The following is a 6,554-nucleotide window of genomic DNA, read 5'->3' as shown; positions in this document are numbered from 1 at the left end:
ACTCTAACATCTACGTATGTACCCTGTGTCTCTCCTTGGAGCTATAAAAGGAGACTCAGGAATAGAAGAGGGGGACATCACAACACAAGAACACACACACGTAGTAGAGCTACACACTTCATACCACGCTTGTATTCGCCCCTGTACAAGCACTTAGGTGCAAGATAATACAAACTCTCTCCCCCCGCTGGACGTAGGGCCTTCTTTTGCCCGAACCAGGATAAATCTCTGTGTCTTCTTGCATCACCATCCGGAAAAGGAAGCACGCATACAAATTTACTCGTTGGTGTGACCCCCCGGGGGAAAAACACCGACAGTTGGCGCGCCAGGTAGGGGTCCTGCGTGTTTTTCACCGATTTTCCACTACTTTCCGGATGGCTACTCTTGCCTCGCCGCTTCCGCGCTCCACGGTGATTTGGTTTGGGAGTCTCGAGTTCATGTCTACGGGCTCCGGCTACGACATGATCTTACTCTCAGTCAAAGGACCAGGAGGAGTCCGCGTTACGCCAGCACGGTTGAAGGCCCCGAGACGCCCTCACCACCACGCCTCCCCGCCTAAGAAGAGGCGCGGGCAGCACCACCGCGGCCCCTCTGCTTCAGCACGACCAACAACTCGTGCGAGACAGGATGTGGGCCACAAGTCGGCAACACCGTGTGACGGAGCAACAAGCACGACGACTCAGCACCGCGCGACGACGGGGGGGGACGCGTCTCGCGCGCCGTCTCCCACCGCAGCTAGGCTACTTCCACACGGGTTGTTCTCTCCAAGGGCGGCACTGCCGTTCGGGTTGGACAACGCCGCGGCGTCGCTCGCCAGGACGATATGCCCAAACGCCCAGACGTACGTAGAAAGACCAATGGTCCTCCCACGTAGCTCTGAAGCGCGGCGGCCGGCGTCCGAGCTGCCGGACCTTTCCCGAGTACGAGGCCTCCGTCGTCTAGGCCCCGGACGATACTCGATTACCTCCCTCAGGCAACGATTGCTGGAGGAAGGACGTGGGTGTTTCTACGCCGCCGAACCAGACTCTGACTCAGAGACAGACAGCTATGACCCTACGAGGGAATGCTATCACATCGACGGGGCGGCAGAAACCACCGACGAGACACGGGACGCTGCTGCGGGTGGTCGAGCCCCCGCGGCGCAAGAAGACCCCAGGACGCCTGGGAACGATGGACGGCTCGACCCTCTTCCTCAGGAAGATAGAACTGCGCAGCTCGCGCAGCTGCGGGAGCTCAAGATGAAGCTCGACGAAGATCGCGAGCGCCTCGTCCTGCTCGAGCAAATCCTCGAACAAGACCTGCCCTACCCGCCGGGCGGAAGTGTCCGCAGACGCGCTCGAGAGGTACATCGACATATCGTCGGTGACGCAGAGGCGGAGCAACCTGTCAGCCGTTTCCCTCGAGCAGGCCAGAATGTAGTGGCAGCAACGATGCTGCTACGTAACATGCCAGAGCCGTCGAATTCCCAGGCCCGACGCATTCGAGATGAGGTTCAGACATTGCTCCAGGTGGCAGCAGTTCAACAAGCCGAAAGTTCGGCGTCTCGACGACGAGGAGCTGCCACAGAGAAGCGCGACGAACAGCCTCTAAACGAAGAGGAGGTGTCAGTCCATCAACAACCTCCCCCTCGAGGTAGAAAGACCGCTCTCATCCTCCCTGCCGACAATCAACGTCGACACGACGCGCGGCACGACATCAAAGAAAATAGACGCCGCCGGCACGGAGACGCGGAAGAACGTGGTTATAGCGCGCATCGCGGTGGGAGATACGACAGCGACGAGGACCGGGTGGCCCCCGAGCCACCGGGCCCGCGGGTGTTCAGCAGGGCGATTCGCAGCACGCCCCTGCCTAATCCATTTCGACCCCCAACCAGCATCGCGAAGTACAATGGAGAGACCAAGCCAGAGCTATGGCTGGCCGATTTCAGGCTGGCCTGTCAGCTAGGTGGCGCTCGAGGGGATGATCGAGCCATCATCAGACAGCTACCCCTTTTCCTCTCGGACACCGCCCGTCGATGGCTCGAGGAACTCCCTGCCAATCAGATTCACAACTGGGTTGATCTGGTCAGAGTCTTCGAGGGTAACTTCAAAGGGACCTACATACGGCCAGGGAACTCGTGGGACCTCAGCAAATGCAAGCAGAAGTCAGGAGAAACTCTTCGGGAGTACGCTCGACGCTTCCCGAAGCAGCGCACTGAGTTGCCACACATCCCCGACCACGACGTCATCTTGGCGTTTGTCTCGGGCACCACCAGTCGAGACTTGGTGCGGGAATTAGGCCGCAATCGACCTCAAACCGTCGACGAGCTGATGGACGTAGTAGCTAACTACGCGGCAGGGGAGGAGGCAGTCGGCGCCTTCTTCAGCTCAGAAGGAAGAAAAGGCAAGCAGCCCGTCGATGAAGATGGGACTTCCAGTCGAGGCCTCAAGAAAAATAAAAAGAAGCAGAAAGTGCGGCAGTTCCACCAGGAAGATTCAGGTGACGACCTCGTCGCCGCCATGGATCGAAAGAAGCCGCGAGGCCCTCCGGAGGGAGGCATCTTCGACAAGATGTTGGAGGAGCCGTGCCCTTACCATAAGGGGGGCGCCAACCACAAACTCAAGGACTGTCGTATGCTGAGAAAGCATTTCGACAGTCAGGGGTTCAAAAAAGATACGCGTGATGACTCCAAGAAGGAGAAGGCTGGCGGCAAGGAGGACAACAAAGATGACGACGGCTTCCCCGCCGTCCACGACTGCTACATGATCTATGGCGGGCCTTCGACTCAGTTGACCGCGAGGCAGCGCAAAAGGGAGCGTCGCGAAGTCTTTGCAGCAAGAATGGCGGTGCCCCAGTACCTTAGCTGGTCGAGCACTCCCATCACTTTCGACCGAGAAGACCACCCTGACAAGGTAGTCGCCCCAGGCGTCTACCCGCTCGTCGTCGACCCCATCATCGTCAACACCCGACTCTCGAAAGTGCTGATGGATGGTGGCAGCAGCCTCAACATCATCTACCTCGAGACCCTCGATCTCCTCGGCATCGATAGAGGACGCCTCCAGCCAAGCGCCGGCGGTTTCCATGGCGTCGTACCAGGGAAAAAGGCACTGCCAGTAGGTCGAATCGACCTACCGGTCTGCTTCGGCACGGCGGCCAACTTCAGGAAGGAGACCCTCACCTTTGAGGTGGTTGGGTTCCGAGGCACGTACCACGCAATCATCGGGCGCCCGGGCTACGCCAAGTTCATGGCTATACCCAACTACACATACTTGAAGCTGAAGATGCCTGGTCCCAAAGGCGTCATCACTGTCAGTTCCTCCTTCGAGCACGCGTACGAGTGCGACGTCGAGTGCGTCGAGTACGGGGAGGCGGTCGAGAGCTCCACCGAGCTCGTTGCAAAGCTCGAGGCCATGGCCGCTGAGGCTCCAGAGCCTAAACGTCATGCGGGCAGCTTCGAGGCGGCGGAAGGAACTAAGAAGATCCCGCTCGACCCCAACAACTCCGACGGTAAGGTGCTGACGATCAGCACCGACCTCGACCCCAAATAGGAAGCCGTGCTCGTCGACTTTCTCCGTGCAAATGCTGATATGTTTGCATGGAGTCCCTCGGATATGCCGGGCATACCGAGGGAAGTCGCCGAGCACTCCTTGGAGATTCGAGCCGGTTCCAAGCCAGTGAAGCAGCGGTTGCGCCGATTCGACGAGGAAAAGCGCAAGATCATTGGCGAGGAAGTCCACAAGCTTTTGACGGCCGGATTCATCAAGGAGGTTCATCATCCTGACTGGTTAGCGAACCCTGTATTAGTTAAGAAAAAGAATGGGAAAATGAGGATGTGTATCGATTATACTAGTTTGAATAAAGCATGTCCAAAAGTTCCCTTTCCATTGCCACGCATTGATCAGATTGTCGATTCTACCGCGGGATGTGAAACCCTTTCTTTCCTTGATGCTTATTCTGGTTACCACCAAATAAAAATGAAAGAGTCCGACCAGCTCGCGACCTCTTTCATCACACCTTTCGGGATGTATTGCTACGTGACCATGCCATTTGGGCTTCGAAATGCGGGAGCCACGTATCAACGTTGCATGCTCCACGTATTTGGCGAACATATAGGCTCAACGGTCGAGGCCTACGTCGACGATATTGTCGTCAAGTCAAAGCGACGAGGAGACCTGATCCAGGACCTCGAGGTTGCCTTCAGCTGCTTACGCACGAGCCGGATCAAGCTCAATCCCGAGAAGTGCGTTTTCGGCGTGCCTCGAGGCATGCTCCTAGGATATATTGTTTCGCAGCGCGGTATCGAGGCCAACCCCGAGAAAGTCTCGGCCATCACGAAAATGGGGCCAATCCGAGACATCAAGGGTGTGCAGAGAGTCACGGGGTGCCTGGCGGCTCTGAGCCGTTTCATCTCGAGACTAGGAGAAAAGGCATTACCATTATATCGACTCCTAAAGAAGGTCGAGCGCTTTTCTTGGACCCCCGAGGCCGAGGAAGCACTCGAAAAACTGAAAAAGACGCTGACCTCGGCACCAGTCCTGGTTCCACCTCAACCTGCGGAGCCGCTGCTCCTCTACATCGCGTCGACGACCCAGGTCGTCAGCGCGGCGGTGGTGGTCGAAAGACAAGAGGAGGGCCACGCGCTGCCAGTCCAAAGGCCAGTCTATTTCGTCAGCGAGGTGCTTTCGGAGACCAAGGCGCGTTACCCCCAAATCCAGAAGCTGATCTACGCCGTAATCCTTGCCCGCCGCAAATTGCAGCATTACTTCCTTGGTCATCCTATCACGGTGGTCTCTTCTTTCCCCTTGGGCGAGATAATCCAGAGCAAGGAGGCCACGGGAAGGATAGCTAAGTGGTCGGTCGAGCTCATGAGCGAGACTCTCACTTACGCGCCTCGAAAGGCCATCAAATCGCAAGCCCTGGTAGACTTCGTCGCGGAATGGACAGACTCCCAGCTTCCCCCGACTCAGGTCCAGGCGGAGCTGTGGACAATGTATTTCGACGGGTCACTCATGAAAACTGGGGCCGGGGCCGGCCTGCTGTTCATCTCACCCTTGGGCGTCCACATGAGGTATGTAATCAGGATTCATTTTGCCGCATCTAACAATGTCGCAGAATATGAGGCCCTCGTCAACGGTCTTAAGATCGCTATCGAGTTAGGAGTCCGACGCCTCGACGTCCGAGGTGACTCCCAACTCGTCATCGACCAGGTAATGAAAACCTCGAGTTGCCATGACCCAAAGATGGAAGCATACTGCAAGGAGGTGCGTCGACTCGAAGACAGGTTCCACGGCCTCGAGCTTGTCCATGTCGCTCGACGCTACAACGAGGCAGCCGACGAACTCGCCAAGATCGCATCTACCAGAGGCACAGTGCCGCCTGATGCATTCTCAAAGGATCTTCACGAGCCATCCGTCGACCTAGGCACGGGGGCTGGCGTCGACACCACCATCGCCCAACCAACCAATGCTGTCGATGCGCTCTTGATGGAGGAAGAGGTGATGGAAATAGAACGACGACCGGGTCGACCATTCGATTGGCGCACACCGTTCCTCGACTGCCTTATCCGCGGTGAGTTGCCAGAAGACAAGACAGAAGCTCGTCGTATCGCTCGACGGGCCAAATCATATGTGATCTATGGCGAAGACAACGAGCTATATCGACGGAGCCCGACGGGGGTCTTACAACGTTGCATCACCGTAGAGGAAGGCCGAAAACTCCTCGATGACCTGCACTCGGGGGCTTGTGGCCACCACGCCGCTCCACGGACCCTTGTAGGAAACGCTTTTCGGCAAGGCTTTTACTGGCCAACGGCCGTGGCGGATGCCATCGAGCTCGTACGCTCGTGTCATGGGTGCCAATTCTACGCCAAACAGACGCATCTGCCCGCGCACGCTCTTCAGATGATCCCCATCACCTGGCCGTTTGCGGTATGGGGGCTCGATTTAGTAGGACCTCTACAAAAGGCGAAAGGAGGGTATACCCATTTGCTGGTGGCCATCGACAAGTTCTCCAAATGGATCGAGGCTCGACCCATCACCAACATCCGCTCCGAGCAGGCCGTCCTTTTCTTCTCCGACATCATCCATCGGTTTGGGATCCCCAATGTCATCATCACCGACAACGGCACCCAGTTCACCGGCAGAAAGTTCTTGGATTTCTGCGATCAGCATCACATCCGTGTGAACTGGTCCGCAGTAGCCCACCCTCGAACTAACGGCCAGGTCGAGCGTGCCAACGGCATGATTTTGCAAGGACTCAAGCCGAGGATCTACAATCGATTGAAGAAATTCGGCAAGAAATGGGTCGAGGAGCTTTCCTCAGTCCTATGGAGCCTTAGGACAACGCCAAGCAGGGCCACAAAATACACCCCGTTCTTCATGGTCTACGGCTCTGAAGCTATCCTCCCCACAGACCTCGAGTATGGGTCACCACGACTCAAGGCTTACAACGAGCAATCGAACAAAGAGACTCAGGAAAACGCGGTCGACCAACTCGAGGAGGCTCGAGACATGGCCCTCCTCAACTCTGCTAGATATCAGCAGAGACTCCGACGCTACCACGACAAGCACGTGCGC

This window comes from Sorghum bicolor, chromosome 9 (assembly GCF_000003195.3).
Source record: "Sorghum bicolor cultivar BTx623 chromosome 9, Sorghum_bicolor_NCBIv3, whole genome shotgun sequence".
NCBI lineage: Eukaryota > Viridiplantae > Streptophyta > Magnoliopsida > Poales > Poaceae > Sorghum > Sorghum bicolor.
Note: the sequence above shows the minus strand (reverse complement) of the source record.